Source organism: Panulirus ornatus, chromosome 52, assembly GCF_036320965.1.
Source record: "Panulirus ornatus isolate Po-2019 chromosome 52, ASM3632096v1, whole genome shotgun sequence".
Taxonomy (NCBI): Eukaryota; Metazoa; Arthropoda; class Malacostraca; order Decapoda; family Palinuridae; genus Panulirus; species Panulirus ornatus.
In genome coordinates, this window is record NC_092275.1 from 3909697 (window position 1) to 3934696 (window position 25000).

The 25000-nt window shown below is 41.9% G+C and overlaps 1 protein-coding gene and 1 pseudogene across 1 annotated transcript in view; both read right to left on the reverse strand.

Moving 5' to 3' along the window:
• Nucleotides 1–25000, reverse strand: part of LOC139764960 (intermembrane lipid transfer protein VPS13A-like) — a 1504808-nt gene that overhangs the window by 1416080 nt on the left and 63728 nt on the right.
• Nucleotides 1–25000, reverse strand: part of LOC139764961 (cystathionine gamma-lyase pseudogene) — a 91337-nt pseudogene that overhangs the window by 5224 nt on the left and 61113 nt on the right.

Consider the following 25000-nt stretch of genomic DNA (forward strand, 5'->3'; position numbering starts at 1 on the left):
ATCAGCGCTGTATCATCAGCGAAACAACAACTGACTCACTTCCCAAGCTCTCTCATCCCCAACAGACTTCATACTTGCCCCTCTTTCCAAAACTCTTGCATTCACCTCCCTAACAACCCCACCAATAAACAAATTAAACAACTATGGAGACATGACACACCCCTGCTGCAAACCTACATTCACTGAGAACCAATCACTTTCCTCTCTTCCTACACGTACACATGCCTTACCTCCTATATATATATATATATATGCATATATATATACATATATATGTATACTTTTTTTTTTTGCTTTGTTGCTGTCTCCTGCGTTTACGAGGTAGCGCAAGGAAACAGATGAAAGAAATGGCCCAACTCACCCCCATACACATGTATATACATACACATCCACACACGCAAATATATATACCTACACAGCTTTCCATGGTTTACCCCAGACGCTTCACATGCCCTGATTTAATCCACTGACAGTACGTCAACCCCGGTATACCACATCGATCCAATTCACTCTAGTCCTTGCCCTCCTTTCACCCTCCTGCATGTTCAGGCTGCGATCACACAAAATCTTTTTCACTCCATCTTTCCACCTCCAATTTGGTCTCCCACTTCTCCTCGTTCCCTCCACCTCCAACACATATATCCTCTTGGTCAATCTTTCCTCACTCATTCTCTCCATGCACCCTAAACCATTTCAAAACACCCTCTTCTGCTCTCTCAACCATGCTCTTTTTATTTCCACTCATCTCTCTTACCCTTACGTTACTTACTCGATCAAACCACCTCACACCACACATTGTCCTCAAACATCTCATTTCCAGCACATCCACCCTACTGCGCACAACTCTATCCATAGCCCACGCCTCGCAACCATACAACTTTGTTGGAACCACTATTCCTTCAAACATACCCATTTTTGCTTTCCGAGATAATGTTCTCGACTCCCACACATTCTTCAAGGCTCCCAGGATTTTCGCTCCCTTCCCCACCCTATGATCCACTTCCGCTTCCATGGTTCCATCCGCTGCCAGATCCACTCCCAGATATCTAAAACAATTTACTTCCTCCAGTTTTTCTCCATTCAAACTTACCTCCCAATTGACTTGACCCTCAACCCTACTGTACCTAATAACCTTGCTCTTATTCACATTTACTCTGAACTTTCTTCTTTCACACACTTTACCAAACTCAGTCACCAGCTTCTGCAGTTTCTCACATGAATCAGCCACCAGCACTGTATCATCAGCGAACAACAACTCACTCACTTCCCAAGCTCTCTCATCCACAACAGACTTCATACTTGCCCCTCTTTCCAAAACTCTTGCATTCACCTCCCTAACAACCCCATCCATAAACAAATTAAACACCCATGGAGACATCACACACCCCTGCCGCAAACCTACATTCACTGAGAACCAATCACTTTCCTCTCTTCCTACACGTACACATGCCTTACATCCTCGATAAAAACTTTTCACTGCTTCTAACAACTTGCCTCCCATACCATATATTCTTAATACCTTCCACTGTGTATTAAACCCCCCAGTTAAAATGATATCTTATTTACATGAGGCTGTGTATCAAACCCGTTAAAATGATATCTTAAGTTACATGAGGCTGTGTATCAAAGCCCCAGTTAAAATGATATCTTAGTTACATGAGGCTGTGTATTAAACCCCCCTCAGTTAATATATCTTAGTTACATATCAGCTTATACATTTCAAATGCTATCATAAAATCCAAGTAAGTAGTTATTCATACACGCGGCATTAGTAGTGTAGTACTTAAGGAACAAAATAAGAAAGGCGGGGCATAATTTGGAGCTTTTCTCTTATTCAACGACATCAAATAAAAACGACAGTGGTGAGGGTTATGGAGATCTTGGATACTCTGCGATAGCTTATCATAAAAGTATGTGAAACGCCTGTCAAATATCAATAAAACTTTATACAAAACTAGCATAATCTTCACCAGCAGCTGATGTTATTTTTGTATTAAATTAATATTTTCTTGTTTTTGTCTATTTCAGCCGCCTTTGTCGGGTATTGTTCATTTTCTTACATCAGGTTCCCAGCACCAGTGTGCAATGGGCAAACACATTATAATGAAATTCTTCAGATAGTACTTCTGATCTCGGCTGCAAACTTGAAAGGGATGGATAACCAAGGAAAGGCTTTCAAAAGGTTGTCGTTTTTTTTTTTTTCTTTTTACTTGCATTTCATCTGCGTTGATATTAATTTCCCCACATGTTCCCTGATCTTCAAAACCCTCACCTTCATCGCCTTCATATCGCAGAATATAATGAGCCTTACTCTCACTACAACACTATTCTGAACACAAGTACAGAACAAAACCATTCAGTAATCAGTACTCAAAGCTATTACCGCCGAGAGGATAAAATCACCATCGATTATTACCGCAGAGAGCACAAGGAAATGGCAGTTAAGATACAGAATCAATTATTACATAGCGATGATTGCGAGCGGTCACGGTCCCAGCAGCTGCCCCACTGGGACACAGTCGTTATCATTGTAACAATTTTATCTGCTTAACTATTTAACACTGATAACAGGATGGATGTCGATGTTTCTTTACCTCTTACTTTATATATAAACATATATCAGGAGCAGTAATCTCACGTACATCCTCCAGTAAACCATATGATATACCATGAACGAATATATCATCTCCCAACGTTAATTGGTTGGTTTGCGATTTGGGCACTAGGACTATCAATTGTCATGGTTATTAAGTATATTTGGGCACTAGGACCATCAATTCTCTTGGTTATTAAGTATATTTGGGCACTAGGACCATCAATTCTCATGGTTATTAAGTATATTTGGGCACTAGGACTATCAACTGTCTTGGTTATTTCGTATATTTGTGCGCTAGGCCTATCAATTGTCTTGGTTATTGAGTAATTGGGCACTAGGACTATCAAGTCTTGGTTGTTGTCTTGGTTATTGAGTATTTGGGCACTAGGACTATCAAGTCTTGGTTGTTAAGTACACAAGGTCGTCATCGTGAAGTTATAACAACCAACAGAAAAATCTTTAAAACCTTCTTGAAGTACTTAAGGTAATTCTAGATATATGTGTCAGAAGTGGACAAAGAGAAGGGAGGACCAAATTGGAGATGGAAGAACGGAGCGAAGAACATTTTGAGTGCTTGGGGCTTGAAGTTGCAGGAGGATGCAAAGCGTGAACGGGATAGATTGAACTTAAGTACTGTCAGTGGAAGGCATATGAAGCAGCCAGGGGAAACCATAGAAGAGTCTGGGGCCTAGTTGTAGACGGGTGGTTGTAGTTTGGTTGCATTACACATGACAGAGAATGACTCTAACTTTCCAAAAGGGGAAACAAAAGGAGTCACGCGGGGAGTGCTCATCCCCCTTGGATTGGGGTGTCTAGATGTGTGTGGATGCAACCAAGATGAGAAAAAAGGATAGGTAGTATGTTTGAGGAAAGGAACCTGGATGTCTTGGCTCTAAGTGAAACGAAACTTAAGTGCAAAAAGGAAGAGAGGTTTGGGAATGTTTTGGGAGTAAAGTCAAGGGTTGGTGAGAGGAAAAGCAAAGGAAGGAGTATACTACTCCTAAAACAGGAGTGCTGGGAGTGTGTGACAGAGTGTAAAAAAGTAAACTCTAGATTGATATGGGTAAAACTGAAAGTGGATGGAGAGAGATAGGGTGATTATTGCACCTGAGCATGAGACGAAAGATCATGTGAGGCAAGTGTTTTGGGAGCAGATGAGTGAGTGTGTTAGTAGTTTTGATGCACGAGACCGGGTTATAGTGATGGGTGATTTGAATGCAAAGGTGAGTAATGTGGCAGTTGAGGGAATAATTGGTGTACATGGGGTGATCAGCGTTGTAATTGGAGATGGTGAAGAGCTTGTTGATTCGTGTGCTGAAAAAGGAGTGGTGATTGGGAATACCTGGTTTAAAAAGAGAGATATACATAAGTGTACGTATGTAAGTAGTAGAGATGGCCAGAGAGCGTTATCATTTTCCCTAAATCATTTTCCCTAACCCTCTCACTTTGCACACCACCTCGACCAAAACACCCTATATCTGCCACTCTATCATCAAACACATTCAACAAACCTTCAAAATACTCACTCCATCTCCTTCTCACATCATCACTACTTGTTATCACCTCCCCATTTGCGCCTTTCACTGAAGTTCCCATTTGCTCCCTTGTCTTACGCACTTTATTTACCTCCTTCCAGAACATCTTTTTATTCTCCCTAAAATTTAATGATACTCTCTCACCCCAACTCTCATTTGCCCTTCTTTTCACCTCTTGCTCCTTTCTCTTGACCTCCTGTCTCTTTCTTTTATACATCTCCCACTCAATTGCATTTTTTCCCTGCAAAAATCGTCCAAATGCCTCTCTCTTCTCTTTCACTAATAATCTTACTTCTTCATCCCACCACTCACTACTCTTTCTAATCAACCCACCTCCCACTCTTCTCATGCCACAAGCATCTTTTGCGCAATCCATCACTGATTCCCTAAATACATCCCATTCCTCCCCCACTCCCCTTACTTCTATTGTTCTCACCTTTTCCCATTCTGTACTCAGTCTCTCCTGGTACTTCCTCACACAAGTCTCCTTCCCAAGCTCACTTACTCTCACCACCCTCTTCACCCCAACATTCACTCTTCTTTTCTGAAAACCCATACAAATCTTCACCTTAGCCTCCACAAGATAATGATCAGACATCCCTCCAGTTGCACCTCTCAGCACATTAACATCCAAAAGTCTCTCTTTCGCGCGCCTGTCAATTAACACGTAATCCAATAACGCTCTCTGGCCATCTCTCCTACTTAAATACGTATACTTATGTATATCTCGCTTTTTAGACCAGGTATTCCCAATCACCACTCCTTTTTCAGCACATAAATCTACAAGCTCTTCACCATTTCCATTTACAACACTGAACACCCCATGTATACCAATTATTCCCTCAAATGCCACATTACTCACCTTTGCATTCAAATCATCCATCACTATAACCCGGTCTCGTGCATCAAAACCACTAACACACTCATTCAGCTGCTCCCAAAACAATTGCCTCTCACGATCTTTCTTCTCATGCCCAGGTGCATATGCACCAATAATCACCCATCTCTCTCCATCAACTTTCAGTTTTACCCATATCAATCGAGAATTTACTTTCTTACATTCTATCACATACTCCCACAACTCCTGTTTCAGGAGTACTGCTACTCCTTCCCTTGCTCTTGTCCTCTCACTAACCCCTGACTTTACTCCCAAGACATTCCCAAACCACTCTTCCCCTTTACCCTTGAGCTTCGTTTCACTCAGAGCCAAAACATCCAGGTTCCTTTCCTCAAACATACTACCTATCTCTCCTTTTTTCACATCTTGGTTACATCCACACACATTTAGACACCCCAGTCTGAGCCTTCGAGGAGGATGAGCACTCCCCGCGTGACTCCTTCTTCTGTTTCCCATTTTAGAAAGTTAGAAAAAATACAAGGAGGGGAGGATTTCTGGCCCCCCGCTCCCGTCCCCTCTAGTCGCCTTCTACGACACGCGAGGAATGCGTGGGAAGTATTCTTTCATCCCTATCCCTAGGATATATATATATATATATATATATATATATATATATATATATATATATATATATATATATATATATATATATATATATATATATATATATATGCTGAAAAAGGACTGGTGATTGGGAATACCTGGTTTAAAAAGAGAGATATACATAAGTATACGTAAGTAAGTAGGAGAGACGGCCAGAGAGCGTTACTGGATTAATTGATAGACGAGCGAAAGAGAGACTTTTGGATCTTAATGTGCTGAGAGATGCAACTGGAGGGATGTCTGATCATTCTCCTGTGGAGGCGAAAGTGAAGATTTATAGAGGTTTTCAGAAAAGAAGAAAGAATGTTGGGGTGAAGAGAGTGATGAGAGTAAGTGAGCTTGGGAAGGAGATTTGTGTGAGGAAGTACTAAGAGAGACTGAATACAGAATGGAAAATGGTGAGAACAAAGGACGTAAGGGAAGTGGGGGAGGAATGGGATGTATTTAGGAAAGCAGTGATGGCTTGTGTAAAAGATGCTTGTAGCATGAGAAGCGTGAGAGGTGGGCAGATTAGAAAGGGTAATTTGTGGTGGGATGAAGAAGGAAGATTATTAGTGAAAGAGAAGAGAGAGGCATTTGGACGATTTTTGCAGTGAAATAATGCAAATGACTGGGAGATGTATAAAAGAAAGAGGCAGGAGGTCAAGAGAAGGGTGGAAGAGGCGAAAAACAAGGCAAATGAGAGTTGGTGTGAGAGTATCATTAAAGTTTAGTGAGAATAAAAAGATGTTTTAGAAGGAGGTAAATAAAATGCGTAAGACAAGGGAACAAATGGGAACATCAGTGAAGGAGGCTAATGGGGAGGTAATAACAAGAAGTGGTGATGTGAGAAGGAGATGGAGCGAATATTTTGAATTTTTGTGGAATGTGTTTGATGTTAGAGTGGCAGATACAGGGTGTTTTCGTCGAGGTGGTGTGCAAAGTGAGAGGGTTAAGAAGAATGATTTGGTAAACAGAAAAGAGGTAGTAAAAGCTTTGCAAAAGATGAAAGCCGGCAAGGCAGCGGGTTTGGATGGTATTGCAGTGGAATTTATTAAAAAAAAAAAAGGGGGTGACTATTGTTGACTGATTGGTAACGTTATTTAATGTATGTATGCCTCATGGTGAGGTGCCTGAGGACTGGTGGAATACTTGCATAGTGCCATTGTACAAAGGCAAAGGGGATAAGAGTGAGTGCTCCAATTACAGAGGTATAAGTTTGTTGAGTATTCGTGGGAAATTATATGGGAGGGTATTGATTAAGAGGGTGAAGGCATGTACAGGGGATTGGATTGGGGAAGAGCAGTGTGGTTTCAGAAGTGGTAGAGGATGTGTGGATCAGGTGTTTGCTTTGAAGAATGTATGTGAGAAATACTTAGAAAAGCACATGGATTTGTATGTAGCATTTATGGATCTGGAGAAGGCATATGATAGAGATGATAGAGATGTTTGTGGAAAGTATTAAGAATATATGGTGTGGGAGGTAAGTTGTTAGAAGCAGTGAAAAGTTTATATCGAGGAAGTAAGGTATGTGTACGTGTAGGAAGAGAGGAAAGTGACTGGTTCTCAGTGAACGTCGGTCTGCGGCAGGGGTGCGCGATGTCTCCATGGTTGTTTAATTTGTTTATGGATGGGGTTGTTAGGGAGGTGAATGCAAGAGTTTTGGAAAGAGGGGTAAGTATGCAGTCTGTTGTGGATGAGAGAGCTTCGGAAGTGAGTCAGTTGTTGTTCGCTGATGATACAGCGCTGGTGGCTGATTCATGTGAGAAACTGCAGAAGCTGGTGACTGAGTTTGGTAAAGTGTGTGAAAGAAGAAAGCTGAGAGTAAATGTGAATAAGAGCAAGGTTATTAGGTAAAGTAGGGTTGAGGGACAAGCCAATTGGGAGGTAAGTTTGAATGGAGAAAAACTGGAGGCAGTGAAGTGTTTCAGATATCTGGGAGTGGATGTGGCAGCGGATGGAACCATGGAAGTGAAAGTGAATCATAGGGTGGGGGAGGGGGCGAAAGTTCTGGGAGCGGTGAAAATTGTGTGGAAGTCGAGAACGTTATCTTGGAAAGCAAAAATGGGTGTGTTTGAAGGAATAGTGGTTCCAACAATGTTTTATGGTTGCGAAGCGTAGGCTATAGATAAGAGTTGTGCTCTCTCAACCACACTCTTTTTATTACCACACATCTCTCTTACCCTATTATTACTTACTCGATCAAACCACCTCACACCACATATTGTCCTCAAACATCTCATTTCCAGCACATCCACCCTCCTCCGTACACCTGTATCCATAGCCCACGCCTCGCAACCATACAACATTGTTCGAACCACTATTCCTTCAAACATACCCATTTTTGCTTTCTGAGATAATGTTTTCGACTTCCACACATTCTTTAAGGTTCCCAGAACTTTTGCCCCCTCCCCCATCAGATGATTCACTTCCTCTTCCATGGTTCCATCCGCTGCCAAATCCACTCCCAGATATCTAAAACACTTCACTTCTTCCAGTTTTTCTCCATTCAAACTTACCTCCCAATTGACTTGACTCTCAACCCTACTGTACCTAATAACCTTGATCTTACTCACATATACTCTCAACTTTCTTCTTTCACATGCTTTACCAAACTCAGTCACCAGCTTCTGCAGTTTCTCACATGAATCAGCCACCAGCGCTGTATCATCAGCGAACAACTGACTCACTTCCCACGCTCTCTCATCCACAACAGACTTCATACTTGCCCCCCTTTCCAAAACTCTTGCATTCATCTCCCTAACAACCCCATCCATAAACAAATTAAACAACCATGGAGACATCACACACCCGTGCCGCAAACCTACATTCACTGAGAACCAATCACTTTCCTCTCTTCCTACACGTACACATGCCTTACATCCTCGATAAAAACTTTTCACTGTTTCTAACAACTTGCCTCCCTCACCATATATTCTTAATACCTTCCACAGAGCATCTCTATCAACTCTATCATATGCCTTCTCCAGATCCATAAATGCTACATACAAATCCATGTGCTTTTCTAAGTATTTCTCACATACATTCTTCAAAGCAAACACCTGATCCACACATCCTCTACCACTTCTGAAACCACACTGCTCTTCCCCAATCTGATGCTCTCTACATGCCTTCACCCTCTCAATCAATACCCTTCCATATAATTTCCTAGGAATACTCAACAAACTTATACCTCTGTAATTTGAGCACTCAACTTTGTCCCCTTCGCCTTTGTACAATGGCACTATGCAAGCATTCCGCCAATTCTCAGGCACCTCACCATGAATCATATATACATTAATTAACCTTACCAACCAGCCAACAGTAGTCACTCCCTTTGTTAATAAATTCCACTGCAATACCCTCCAAACCCACTGCCTTGCCGGCTTTCATCTTCGGGAAAGCGTTTACAACCTCTTCTCTGTTTACTAAATCATTTTCCCCAACCCTCTCACTTTGCACACCACCTCCACCAAAACACCCTGTATCTGCCACTCTATCATCAAACACATTCAACAAACCTTCAAAACAGTCACTCCATCTCCTTCTCACATCACCACTACTTGTTATCACCTCCCCATTAGCCCCCTTCACTGAAGTTCCCATTTGTTCCCTTGTCTTACGCACTTTATTGATCTACTATCAAAACATCTTTTTAATCTCCCTAAAATTTAATGATACTCTCTCACCCCAACTCTCATTTGCCCTCTTTTTCACCTTTTGCACCTTTCTCTTGACCTTCTGCCTCTTTCTTTTATACATCTCCCACTCATTTGCATTATTTCCCTGCAAAAATCGTCCTAATGCCTCTGTCTCTTCTCTTTCACTAATAATCTTACTTCTTCATACCACCACTCACTACCCTTTCTAATCTGCCCAACTCCCCCGCTTCTCATGCCACAAGCATCTTTTGCACAACTTCCCTAAATACATCTCATTCCTCCCCCAGTCCCCTTACCTCCTTTGTTCTCACCTTTTTCCATTCTGTATTCAGTCTCTCCTGGTACTTCCTCACACAAGTCTACTTCCCAAGCTCAATTACTCTCATCACTCTCTTCACCCCAACATTCTCTCTTCTTTTCTGAAAACCTCTAAAAATCTTCACCTTCGCCTCCACAAGATAATGATCAGACATTCCTCCATTTGCACCTCTCAGGACATTAACATTCAAAGTCTCCCTTTCGTATGCCTATCAATTAACACGTAATCCAATTACGCTCTCTGGCCATCTCTCCTACTTACATACGTATACTTATGTATATCTCTCTTTTTAAACCAGGTATTCCCAATAATCTGACCTTTTTCAGTACATAAATCAACAAGCTCTTCACCATTTCCATTTACAACACTGAACACCCCAGGTATAACAATTATTCCCTCAACTGCAACATTATTCGCCTTTGCATTCAAATCACCCATCACTATAACCCGGTCTCGTGCATGAAAACTACTAACACACTCATTCAGCTGCTCCAAAAACACTTGCCTCAAATGATCTTTCTTCTCATGCCCAAGTGCACATGTACCAATAATCACCCATGTCTCTCCATCAACTTTCAGTTTCACCCATATCAATCTAGAGTTTACTTTCTTACATTCTATCACATACTCCCACCACTCCTGTTTCAGGAGTAGTGCTACTCCTTCCCTTGCTCTTGTCCTCTCACAAACCCCTGACTTTACTCCCAAGACATTCCCAAACCATTCTTCCCCTTTACCCTTGAGCTTCGTTTCACTCAGAGCCAAAACATCCAGTTTCCTTTCCTCAAACACACTACCTATCTCTCCTATATATATATATATATTTTTTTTTTTTTGCTTTGTCGCTGTATCCCGCGTTTGCGAGATACCGCAAGGAAACAGACGAAAGAAATGGCCCAACCCACCCCCATACACATGCCTTGATTCAATCCACTGACAGCACGTCAACCCCGGTATACCACATCGCTCCAATTCACTCTATTCTTTGCCCTCCTTTCACCCTCCTGCATGTTCAGACCCCGATCACACAAAATCTTTTTCACTCCATCTTTCCACCTCCAATTTGGTCTCCCTCTTCTCCTCGTTCCCTCCACCTCCGACACATATATCCTCTTGGTCAATCTTTCCTCACTCATTCTCTCCATGTGACCAAACCATTTCAAAACACCCTCTTCTGCTCTCTCAACCACGCTCTTTTTATTTCCACACATCTCTCTTACCCTTACGTTACTTACTCGATCAAACCACCTCACACCACACATTGTCCTCAAACATCTCATTTCCAGCACATCCATCCTCCTGCGCACAACTCTATCCATAGTCCACGCCTCGCAACCATACAACATTGTTGGAACCACTATTCCTTCAAACATACCCATTTTTGCTTTCCGAGATAATGTTCTCGACTTCCACACATTCTTCAAGGCTCCCCGAATTTTCGCCCCCTCCCCCACCCTATGATCCACTTCCGCTTCCATGGTTCCATCCGCTGCCAGATCCACTCCCAGATATCTAAAACACTTCACTTCCTCCAGTTTTTCTCCATTCAAACTCACCTCCCAATTGAATTGACCCTCAACCCTACTGTATCTAATAACCTTGCTCTTATTCACATTTACTCTTAACTTTCTTCTTTCACACACTTTACCAAACTCAGTCACCAGCTTCTGCAGTTTCTCACATGAATCAGCCATCAGCGCTGTATCATCAGCGAACAACAACTGACTCACTTCCTAAGCTCTCTCATCCCCAACAGACTTCATACTTGCCCCTCTTTCCAAAACTCTTGCATTCACCTCCCTAACAACCCCATCCATAAACAAATTAAACAACCATGGAGACATCACACACCCCTGCCGCAAACCTACATTCACTGAGAACCAATCACTTTCCTCTCTTCCTACACGTACACATGCCTTACATCCTCGATAAAAACTTTTAACTGCTTCTAACAACTTGCCTCCCACACCATATATTCTTAATACCTTCCACAGAGCATCTCTATCAACTCTATCATATGCCTTCTCCAGATCCATAAATGCTACATACAAATCCATTTGCTTTTCTAAGTATTTCTCACATACATTCTTCAAAGCAAACATCTGATCCACACATCCTCTACCACTTCTGAAACCACACTGCTCTTCCCCAATCTGATGCTCTGTACATGCCTTCACCCTCTCAGTCAATACCCTCCCATATAATTTGCCAGGAATACTCAACAAACTTATACCTCTGTAATTTGAGCACTCACTCTTATCCCCTTTGCCTTTGTACAATGGCAATATGCACGCATTCCGCCAATCCTCAGGCACCTCACCATGAGTCATACATACATTAAATAACCTTACCAACCAGTCAACAATACAGTCACCCCCTTTTTTTTAATAAATTCCACTGCAATACCATCCAAACCTGCTGCCTTGCCGGCTTTCATCTTCCGCAAAGCTTTTACTACCTCTTCTCTGTTTACCAAATCATTTTCCCTAACCCTCTCACTTTGCACACCACCTCGACCAAAACACCCTATATCTGCCACTCTATCATCAAACACATTCAACAAACCTTCAAAATACTCACTCCATATCCTTCTCACATCTCACATTTGCGCCCTTCACTGAAGTTCCCATTTGCTCCCTTGTCTTACGCACTTTATTTACCTCCTTCCAGAACATCTTTTTATTCTCCCTAAAATTTAATGATACTCTCTCACCCCAACTCTCATTTGCCCTTCTTTTCACCTCTTGCACCTTTCTCTTGACCTCCTGTCTCTTTCTTTTATACGTCTCCCACTCAATATCATTTTTTCCCTGCAAAAATCGTCCAAATGCCTCTCTCTTCTCTTTCACTAATACTCTTACTTCTTCATCCCACCACTCACTACCCTTTCTAATCAACCCACCTCCCACTCTTCTCATGCCACAAGCATCTTTTGCGCAATCCATCACTGATTCCCTAAATACATCCCATTCCTCCCACACTCCCCTTACTTCCATTGTTCTCACCTTTTTCCATTCTGTACTCAGTCTCTCCTGGTACTTCCTCACACAAGTCTCCTTCCCAAGCTCACTTACTCTCACCACCCTCTTCACCCCAACATTCACTCTTCTTTTCTGAAAACCCATACAAATCTTCACCTTAGCCTCCACAAGATAATGATCAGACATCCCTCCAGTTGCACCTCTCAGCACATTAACATCCAAAAGTCTCTCTTTCGCGCGCCTGTCAATTAACACGTAATCCAATAACGCTCTCTGGCCATCTCTCCTACTTACATAAGTATACTTATGTATATCTCGCTTTTTAAACCAGGTATTCCCAATCATCAGTCCTTTTTCAGCACATAAATCTACAAGCTCTTCACCATTTCCATTTACAACACTGAACACCCCATGTATACCAATTATTCCCTCAACTGCCACATTACTCACCTTTGCATTCAAATCACCCAAACACTATAACCCGGTCTCGTGCATCAAAACCACTAACACACTCATTCAGCTGCTCCCAAAACACTTGCCTCTCATGATCTTTCTTCTCATGCCCAGGTGCATATGCACCAATAATCACCCATCTCTCTCCATCAACTTTCAGTTTTACCCATATTAATCGAGAATCTACTTTCTTACATTCTATCACATACTTCCACAACTCCTGTTTCAGGAGTACTGCTACTCCTTCCCTTGCTCTTGTCCTCTCACTAACCCCTGACTTTACTCCCAAGACATTCCCAAACCACTCTTCCCCTTTACCCTTGAGCTTCGTTTCACTCAGAGCCAAAACATCCAGGTTCCTTTCCTCAAACATACTACCTATCTCTCCTTTTTTCACATCTTGGTTACATCCACACACATTTAGGCACCCCAATCTGAGCCTTCGAGGAGGATGAGCACTCCCCGCGTGACTCCTTCTTCTGTTTCCCATTTTAGAAAGTTAAAAAAATACAAGGAGGGGAGGATTTCTGGCCCCTCGCTCCCGTCCCCTCTAGTCGCTTTCTACGACACGCGAGGAATGCGTGGGAAGTATTCTTTCACCCCTATCCCCAGGGATAATATACATATATATATACACATACACACACATACACACACACACGCACATATACACACACACACACACACATACATATATATATACATGTGAAAAATGTAAGAAATAATTTAGAAAACTGAAACTTCTAGCTTGAAATGAAATGAAAAAATGATATCACATAATGGTTCAACCTCTGGCTATGGAAAGGAAATATATATATATATATATATATATATATATATATATATATATATATATATATATATATATATATATATATATATATATATATATATATATATATTCATTTATTCATTTATATCATTTTATTTATTTTGCTTTGTCGCTGTCTCCCGCGTTAGCGAGGTAGCGCAAGGAAACAGACGAAAGAATGGCCCAACCCACCCACGTACACATGTATATACAAACACGTCCACACACGCAAATATACTTACCTACACATCTCAACGTATACATAACTATATACACACACACATATAAATATATACATATGTAAATAATTCATACTGTCTGCCTTTATTCATTCCCATCGTCATCTCGCCACACATGAAATAACAACCCCCTCCCCCCTCATGTGTGCGAGGTAGCGCTAGGAAAAGACAACAAAGGCCACATTCGTTCACACTCAGTCTCTAGCTGTCATTTAATAATGCACCGAAACCACAGCTCCCTTTCCACATCCAGGCCCCACAGAACTTTTCATGGTTTACCCCAGACGCTTCACATACCCTGGTTCAATCCACTGACAGCACGTCGACCCCGGTATACCACATCGTTCCAATTCACTCTATTCCTTGCACGCCTCTCACCCTCCTACATGTTCAGGCCCCGATCACTCAAAATCTTTTTCACTCCATCCTTCCACCTCCATTTTGGTCTCCCACTTCTCCTCGTTCCTTGTACCTCTGACACATACATCCTCTTTGTCAATCTTTCCTCACTCTTTCTCTCCATGTGACCAAACCATTTCAAAACACCCTCTTCTACTCTCTCAACAACACTCTTTTTATTACCACACATCTCTCTTACCCTTACATTACTTACTCGATCAAACCACCTTACACCACATATTGTCCTCAAACATCTCATTTCCAGCACATCCACCCTACTCCGCACAACTCTATCCATAGCCCACTCCTCGCCACCATACAACATTGTTGGAACCACTATTCCTTCAAACATACCTATTTTTACTTTCCGAGATACAATTCTCGAGTTCCACACATTCTTCAACGCTCCCAGAATTTTCGCCCACTCCCCCACCCTATGATTCACTTCCGCTTCCATGGTTCCATCCGCTGCCAAATCCACTCCCAGATATCTAAAACACTTCCTCCAGTTTTTCTCCATTCAAACTTACCACCCAATTGACTTGTCCCTCAACCCTACTGTACCTAATAACCTTGCTCTTATTCACATTTACTCTTAACTTTCTTCTTTCACACACTTTACCAAACTCAGACATTACCTTCTGTAGTTTCTCACCGGAATCAGCCACCAGCGCTGTATCATCAGCGAACAACAACTGACTCACTTCCCAAGCTCTCTCATCCACAACAGACTGCATACTTGCCCCTCTTTCCAAAACTCTTGCATTCACCTCCCTAACAACCCCATCTATAAACAAATTAAACAACCATGGAGACATCACACACCCCTTTCGCAAACCTACATTCACTGAGAACCAATCACTTTCCTCTCTTCCTACACGTACACATGCCTTACATCCTCGATAAAAACTTTTCACTGCTTTTAACAACTTGCCTCCCACATCATAAATTCTTAATACCTTCCACAGAGCATCTCTATCAACTCTATCATATGCCTTCTCCAGGTCCATAAATGCTGCAAACAAATCCATTTGCTTTTCTAAGTATTCACACACATTCTTCAAAGCAAACACCTGATCCACTCATCCTCTACCACTTCTGAAACCACACTGCTCTTCCCCAATATGATGCTCTGTACACGCCTTCACCCTCTCAATCAATACCCTCCCATATAGTTTCCCAGGAATACTCAACAAACTTATACCTCTGTAATTTGAGCACTCACCTTTGTCCCCTTTGTCTATGTACAATGGCACTATGTAAGCATTCCAGCAATCCTCAGGCACCTCACCATGAATCATACATACATTAAATAACCTTACCAACCAGTCAACAATACAATCACCCCCTTTTTTAACAAATTCCACTGCAATACCATCCAAACCCGCTGCCTTGCCGGCTTTCATCTTCCGTAAAGCTTTTACTACCTCTCCTGTGTTTACCAAATCATTTTCTCTAACCCTCTCACTTTGCACACCACCTCGACCAAAACACCCTATATCTGCCACTCTATCATCAAACACATTCAACAAACCTTCAAAATACTCACTCCATCTCCTCACATCACCACTACTTGTTATCACCTCCCCATTAGCCCCACTCACTGAAGTTCCCATTTGTTCCCTTATCTTACGCTCTGTATTTACCTCCTTCCAAAACATCTTTTTATTCTCCCTAACATTTACTGATACTCTCTCACCCTAACTCTCATATGCTCTCTTTTTTTACCTCTTACACCTTTCTCTTGACCTCCTGCCTCTTTCTTTTATACATCTCCCACTCATTTGCATTATTTCCCTGCAAAAATCGTCCAAATGCCTCTCTCTTCTCTTACACTAATAATCTTATTTCTTCATCCTACCACTCACTACCCTTTCTAATCTGCCCACCTCCCCCGCTTCTCATGCCACAAGCATCTTTTGTGCAAGCCATCACTGCTTCCCTAAATACATCCCATTCCTCCCCCACTCCTCTTACCTCCTTTGTTCTCACCTGTTTCCATTCTGTATTCAGCCTCTGAAGGTACTTCCTAACACAAGTCACCTTCCCAAGCTCACTTACTTTCAACACTCTCTTCACCCAACATTCTCTCTTCTTTTCTGAAAATCTCTACAAATATTCACCTTCGCCTCCAGAAGATAATGATCAGACATCCCTCCAGTTGCACCTTTCAGCACCTTAATATCCAAAAGTCTCTCTTTCGCGCGTCTATCAATTAACACTTAATCCAATAACGCTCTCTGGCCATCTCTCCTACTTACATACGTATACTTATGTATATCTCTCTTTTTAAACCAGGTATTCCCAATCACCAGTCCTTTTTTAGCACACAAATCTACAAGCTCTTCACCATTTCCATTTACAACACTGAACACCCCATGTATACCAATTATTCCCTCAACTGCCACATTACTCACCTTTGCATTCAAATCACCCATCACTATAACCCGGTCTCGTCCATCAAAACCACTAACACATTCATTCAGCTGCTCCCAAAACACTTGCCTCTCATGATATTTCTTCTCATGCCCAGGTGCATATGCACCAATAATCACCCATCTCTGTCCATCAACTTTCAGTTTTACCCATATCAATCTAGAGTTTACTTTCTTACACTCTATCACATACCCCCACCACTCCTGTTTCAGGAGTACTGCTACTCCTTCCCTTGCTCTTGTCCTCTCACTAACCCCTGACTTTACTCCCAAGACATTCCCAAACCACTCTTCCTCTTTACCCTTGAGCTTCGTTTCACTCAGAGCCAAAACATCCAGGTTCCTTTCCTCAACCATACTACCTATCTCTCCTTTTTTCTCATCTTGGTTACATCCACACACATTTAGACACCCCAAGCCTTCGAGGAGGATGAGCACTCCCCGCGTGACTCCTTCTTCTGTTTCCCCTTTCAGAAAGTTGAAATACAAGGAGGGGAGGGTTTCTAGCCCCCGCTCCGTCCCCTTTAGTCGCCTTCTACGACACGTGAGGAATGCGTGGGAAGTATTCTTTCTCCCCTATCCCTAGGGATAGGGGAGAAATATATATATATATATATATATATATATATATATATATATATATATATATATATATATATATATATATATATATATATATATATATATATATATATATTATCCCTGGGGATAGGGGATTAAGAATACTTCCCACGTATTCCCTGTGTGTCGTAGAAGGCGACTAAAAGGGGAGGGAGCGGGGGGCTGGAAATCCTCCCCTCTCGGTTTTTTTTTAATTTTCCAAAAGAAGGAACAGAGAATTGGGCCAGGTGAGGGTATTCCCTCAAAGGCCCAGTCCTCTGTTCTTAATGCTACCTCGCTAATGCGGGAAATGGCGAATAGTTTGAAAGAAAAAGAAAGAAAATATATATATATATATATATATATATATATATATATATATATATATATATATATATATATATATATATATATATTTATATATATATATATATATATATATATATATATATATATATATATATATATATATATATATATATATATATATATATATATTTGGGCAGCACTCGCATATGATTGGGAGATGTATAAGAGAGAGCTGCATACGTTTAGAGGAAGGTACCTTCAGGGATTGAGAAAATAAATGAGAGTAACAGTAAACTTTAGGGAGAACATTATGTTTAGGAATGAGGTTAATAATTTGCGTGAAACCAAGATAAACAAATGGGAACATTAGTGATGGGGGAAAGGGGGGATGTGGTAACAGGATGTGATGAAGTAGGGAGATGGAGGAGTATATTGCAGGACTGTTGAATATGTTTGATGATAGAGTGGCAGATGCAGGATACTTGGGTCAGGGTTGTATGCGAAGTGAGAGGGTCAAGGAGAGTGTTTTGGTGAAGAGAGAAGAGTCAAGGAGAGTGTTTTTGGTGAAGAGAGAAGTGGTGAAAGCCTAACGTAACGGCTAGAGTAGTCGATATTGCAGTTGAATTTCTCATGAGAAAAATTGTGTTCTTGATTGGTTAGTTTGGATTTTCAGTGTATGTATGGTTCATGATGAGGTGACTGAGGATTGCGGAATTCATGCATAGTGTCAATGCATATAGGCATGTGGGATAAGGTGAGTGTTCATACTATAGAGATATAAGTTTGTTGAGTAAACCTCCTAAGTTGTAAGGGGCTGTAGTAATTCAGTGGGTGAAAGCATGTACAGAGGATCAGACTGGGGAGGAACAGTGTAGTTTCGGAAGTGGTAGAGCATGTTTGGATCAGGTGTTTGTTTTAAACAATGCGTGAGAAATATTTTGAGAAACAGATGGATGTGTATGTGGCATTTATGGATCTAGAGCAAGCATATGATAGAGATGCCTTGTGGAAGGTCTTAAGAATATAAGGGGTGGAAGGAAAGCTGCTAAAAGCAGTGGGAAGTTTTTATTGAGGTTGTACGACATGTGTACATTTAGGGAGAGAGGAGAGTGAATGGTTGCAAGTGATGGCTGGTCTGCAGCAGGGGTGCGTGATGCCGCCAAGGCTGTTTATGGATGAGGTGGTGAGGAAAGTCAATGCGATAGTCTTAGGGAGAGGGGGCGAGTATGCGGTATGTAGGGGATGAAAGAGCCAGGGAAGTGGGAAAATCGTTTGCTGATGATACAGCACTAGTGGCAGATTCGAGTGTGAAACTGCAGAAGCTGGTGACTGTGTGTGAAAGGAGGAAGTTGAGAGTAAATGCGAATAATAGCAAGTTAATTAGGTTTGACAGTGTTGGGGTGTGAGTTGATATGGAGAAAAATTTCAGGAAGTGAAGTGTTTCAGATAACTGGGGTTGGACAAGGCGGCAAATGGAACCACGTAAGAGGAAGTGAGTCATAGGGCGCGTGAGGGGACGAAGGTTCTGGAAGCAGTGAAGAATGTGTGGAAAGTGAGATTGTTATCTGATAGGGCAAAAATGGGTATGTTTGAAAGTACAGTAGTACCACTAATATATGCATGCGAGGTATGGGCTATGGATGAGAATGTGCGGAAGAGGATAGACGTGTTGGAAACGAAATATTTGAGGATAATGCGAGGTGCGAGGTGGTTTGATCGAGTAACGAAAGGGTGAGAGAGATGTAATAACAATAGTTTAGTTGGGGGAGCAGAAGAGGGCGTGTTGAACTGGTCTGGTTATATGGAGAGAGTGAATAGGGAAAGGTTGACAAAGAGGATATACGTGTCAGACGTGGAGGGAATATGGAGAACGGGATGACTAAATTGGAAGGACAAAATGGAAACATTTTTGAGTGATCAGGACGTGAACATGCAGCAGGATGAAAGGCGTGCACTGGATGGACTGAATTGTGACGATGTGGTGCACAGGGGATCGACATGCTGTTACTAGACTGAACCAGGGAATGTGAAGCTACCGGAGTAAACCATGGAAAGCTTTCGTCTGTGGGGTCTGGTTGTATATAGGGAGCTATGGTTGTGGTGTACTACACTTGAGTTATTGAATGCTACCTTTTTCGTCTGATCCCAACCATATCTCCCTAATGCGAGAAACGGCGATCAAGTATGAAATATAGATAAATCCTCCCCTCCCCCTAACCATACTTCATCGCCGTTTCCCTCGTTAATGAGGTAGCGCCAAGAAACACGAAGACACATCCACTAACACACACATTCATCAATATAAGCAACTACACGTACATATACAAATATATACATACATACATATATATACACATTTACATACATACAGAGGTACACATTCATACTTGTTCGCCTTAATCCATTCCCACCTCCAGCCCACCCCGCAGGAAACAACACAAAATGCATGAAGGAAAGGAAAAAATATGACGCATTCTGTTTTCTTTCCCCTTTACCCGATCGCCGCCGCGTTCCAATTCACTCTACTCCGTGCACTCCTTTCACCCTCCTGCATGTTCAGGCCCCGATCGCTCAGAATCCTTTTCCCTCCATCCTTCCATCTCCAATTTGGTCTCCCGCTTCTCCCTGTTCCCTAGAATTCTGACACATATATCCTCTTTGTCTATCTTTCCTCACTCATTCTTTCCATACGTCTAAACCATTTCAACACACCCTCTTCTGCTCTCTTAACCACTTCCTTTTTATTACCACACATCACTCTAACCCTTTCAATACGCACTACATCAAACCACCTCACACCACATACTGTTCCTCAAACATTTCATTTCCAACACATCTGCCCTTCTCCGTACAATCCTATTTATGGTATATGCCTTGCAACCATATGATATTAGAACTAATATCACTTCAAACATACCAATTTTTGCTCTCTGAGATACCGTTCTCTCTTTCTACACATTCTTCGTTGCTTCCAGTACGTTCACTCCCCTCCCCCAACCTATGACTCACTTCCACTTCAGTGGTTCCATTCGCTGCCAAGTCCACTCCCAGACTTCTAAAACACTTCATTCATTTCCTTCAATTTAACTTAAACTTATATCCCAACTTATTAACTTGTCCCTCAACCTTGCTAAACCTGATAACCTTGCTCTTATTCACATTCACTCTCGAGTTTCTCCTATCACTCACTTTTCCAAAGTCAGTCACCAACTTCTGCAGTTTCTCACTCGAATCAGCTGTATCATCGGCGAACAACAGCTGACTCACTTCCCAGGCTCTCTGATTCCCAACACTCTTCCATTTACCTTCCTCACCAATCCATCCACAAACAAAATAAACAACCATGGTGACATCATACACCCCTGCCGCAGACTGATGTTCACTGGGAATCATTCACTCTCTTCTCTTTCTACTTGTACACATGCCTTACAAACTTGATAAAAACCTCTCACTGCTTTTATCAGCTTACGCCCCTCACCATATATTTTCAGTACCTTCCACAAAGCATCTCTATCAACCCCATCATATGCCTTCTCAAGATCCATGTTTCTCTATTTCTCACACACATTCATCAAAGCAAACAGCTGATCCACACATCCTCTGCCACCCCTGAAACCACGCTTCTCCTCCCTAATCTGATGCTCTGTACATGCCTTCACCCTCTCATACAACTAACGAGATATACTCAACAAACTGATACCTCTGTAGTTTGAACACTCACCTTTATCCCCTTTGTCTTTATATACTGGCACTATAAATGCATTCCTCCAATCCTCAGGCACTTCACCATGGTCCATACATGCATTTAATATCCTTACCAACCAATCAACAACACAGTCACCTTTTTTAATAAATTCAACTGTAATACAATCCACTCCAGCAGCATCTGATCTTCCGCAAGGCTTTCACCACCTCTTCTCTCTTCATCAAACCACTCTCCATGACTATCTCACTTCGCATACTATCCCGACCTAAACATATTACACCATGTTAAAAGAACTGCCACTGTATAGAGTGGAGTAACGCTAATTCAGTCACCAACTTTAACCCCTTGATTAAGAGAAATATCATTGAATTTTCTCCCATTAGATACACAAAATATTGGAACACGAATATTAGTGAAGGTCTGTTCAAACTGAATAGTTCTTGTAAACACATTTTTTGACTGTTCCCTTTATGGTGTGATCATTACACTTAAGTGCACTTAGGAACTTAACGTGTTTCATTTTCCTCGTAGTTATCAGCAAATACTAGATCACGCGCACCACTGTAAATTATTGCAATATATATTTATTTTATTTTATTTGCTTTGTCGCTTTCTCCAGCATTAGCGAGGTAGCGCAAGGAAACAGACGAAAGAATGGCTCAACCCAACCACATACACATGTATATACATACACGTCCACACACGCAAATATACATGCCTATACATCTCAATGTATACATATATATACACACATAGACGTATACATATATACACATGTACATAATGCATACTGTCTGCCTTTATTCATTCCCATCGCCACCTCGCCACACATGGAATAACATCCCCCTCCCCCTCATGTGTGCGAGGAAGCGCTAGGAAACGACAACAAAAGCCCCATTCGTTCACACTCAGTCTCTAGCTGTCATGTAATAATGCACCGAAAACACAGCCCCCTTTCCACATCCAGGCCCAACAGAACTTTCCATGGTTTACCCCAGACGCTTCGCATGCTCTGGTTCAATCCATTGACAGCACGTAGACCCCGGTATACCACATCGTTCCAATTCACTCTATTCCCTGCACGCCTTTCATCCTCCTGCATGTTCAGGCCCCGATCACTCAAAATCTTTTTCACTCCATCTTTCCACCTCCAATTTGGTCTCCCACTTCTCCTCGTTCCCTCCACCTCTGACAAATTTATCCTCTTGGTCAATCTTTCCTCACTCATTCTCTCCATGTGACCAAACCATTTCAAAACACCCTCTTCTGCTCTATCAACCACACTCTTTTTATTACCACACATCTCTCTTACCCTATTATTCCTTACTCGATCAAACCACCTCACACCACGTATTGCCCTTAAACATCTCATTTCCAGCACATCCACCCTCCTGCGCACAACTCTATCCATAGCCCACGCCTCGCAACCATACAACATTGTTGGAACCACTGTTCCTTCAAACATACCCATTTTTGCTTTCCGAGACAATGTTCTTCACTTCCACACATTCTTCAAGGCTCCCAGAATACACACGCACACACACACACACACACACACACACACACACACACACACACACACACATATATATATATATATATATATATATATATATATATATATATATATATTTTTTTTTTTTTTCTTTTATACTTTGTCGCTGTCTCCCGCGTTTGCGAGGTAGCGCAAGGAAACAGACGAAAGAAATGGCCCACCCCCCCCCATACACATGTATATACATACGTCCACACACGCAAATATACATACCTACACAGCTTTCCATGGTTTACCCCAGACGCTTCACATGCCTTGATTCAATCCACTGACAGCACGTCAACCCCGGTATACCACATCGCTCCAATTCACTCTATTCCTTGCCCTCCTTTCACCCTCCTGCATGTTCAGGCCCCGATCACACAAAATCTTTTTCACTCCATCTTTCCACCTCCAATTTGGTCTCCCTCTTCTCCTTGCTCCCTCCACCTCCGACACATATATCCTCTTGGTCAATCTTTCCTCACTCATCCTCTCCATGTGCCCAAACCACTTCAAAACACCCTCTTCTGCTCTCTCAACCACGCTCTTTTTATTTCCACACATCTCTCTTACCCTTACGTTACTCACTCGATCAAACCACCTCACACCACACATTGTCCTCAAACATCTCATTTCCAGCACATCCATCCTCCTGCGCACAACTCTATCCATAGCCCACGCCTCGCAACCATACAACACTGTTGGAACCACTATTCCTTCAAACATACCCATTTTTGCTTTCCGAGATAATGTTCTCGACTTCCACACATTCTTCAAGGCTCCCAGAATTTTCGCCCCCTCCCCCACCCTATGATCCACTTCCGCTTCCATGGTTCCATCCGCTGCCAGATCCACTCCCAGATATCTAAAACACTTCACTTCCTCCAGTTTTTCTCCATTCAAACTCACCTCCCAATTGACTTGACCCTCAACCCTACTGTACCTAATAACCTTGCTCTTATTCACATTTACTCTTAACTTTCTTCTTCCACACACTTTACCAAACTCAGTCACCAGCTTCTGCAGTTTCTCACATGAATCAGCCACCAGCGCTGTATCATCAGCGAACAACAACTGACTCACTTCCCACGCTCTCTCATCCACAACAGACTTCATACTTGCCCCTCTTTCCAAAACTCTTGCATTCACCTCCCTAACAACCCCATCCATAAACAAATTAAACAACCATGGAGACATCACACACCCCTGCCGCAAACCTACATTCACTGAGAACCAATCACTTTCCTCTCTTCCTACACGTACACATGCCTTACATCCTCGATAAAAACTTTTCACTGCTTCTAACAACTTTCCTCCCACACCATATATTCTTAATACCTTCCACAGAGCATCTCTATCAACTCTATCATATGCCTTCTCCAGATCCATAAATGCTACATACAAATCCATTTGCTTTTCTAAGTATTTCTCACATACATTCATCAAAGCAAACACCTGATCCACACATCCTCTACCACTTCAGAAACCACACTGCTCTTCCCCAATCTGATGCTCTGTACACGCCTTCACCCTCTCAATCAATACCCTCCCATATAATTTCCCAGGAATACTCAACAAACTTATACCTCTGTAATTTGAGCACTCAACTTTGTCCCCTTTGCCTTTGTACAATGGCACTATGCACGCATTCCGCCAATCCTCAGGCGGAATATATATATATATATATATATATATATATATATATATATATATATATATATATATATATATATATATATATATATTTTTTTTTTTTTTGCTTTGTCGCTGTCTCCCGCGTTTGCGAGGTAGCGCAATGAAACAGACGAAAGACAGACGCTTCACATGCCCTGATTCAATCCACTGACAGCACGTCAACCCCGGTATACCACATCGATCCAATTCACTCTATTCCTTGCCCTCCTTTCTCCCTCCTGCATGTTCAGGCCCCGATCACAA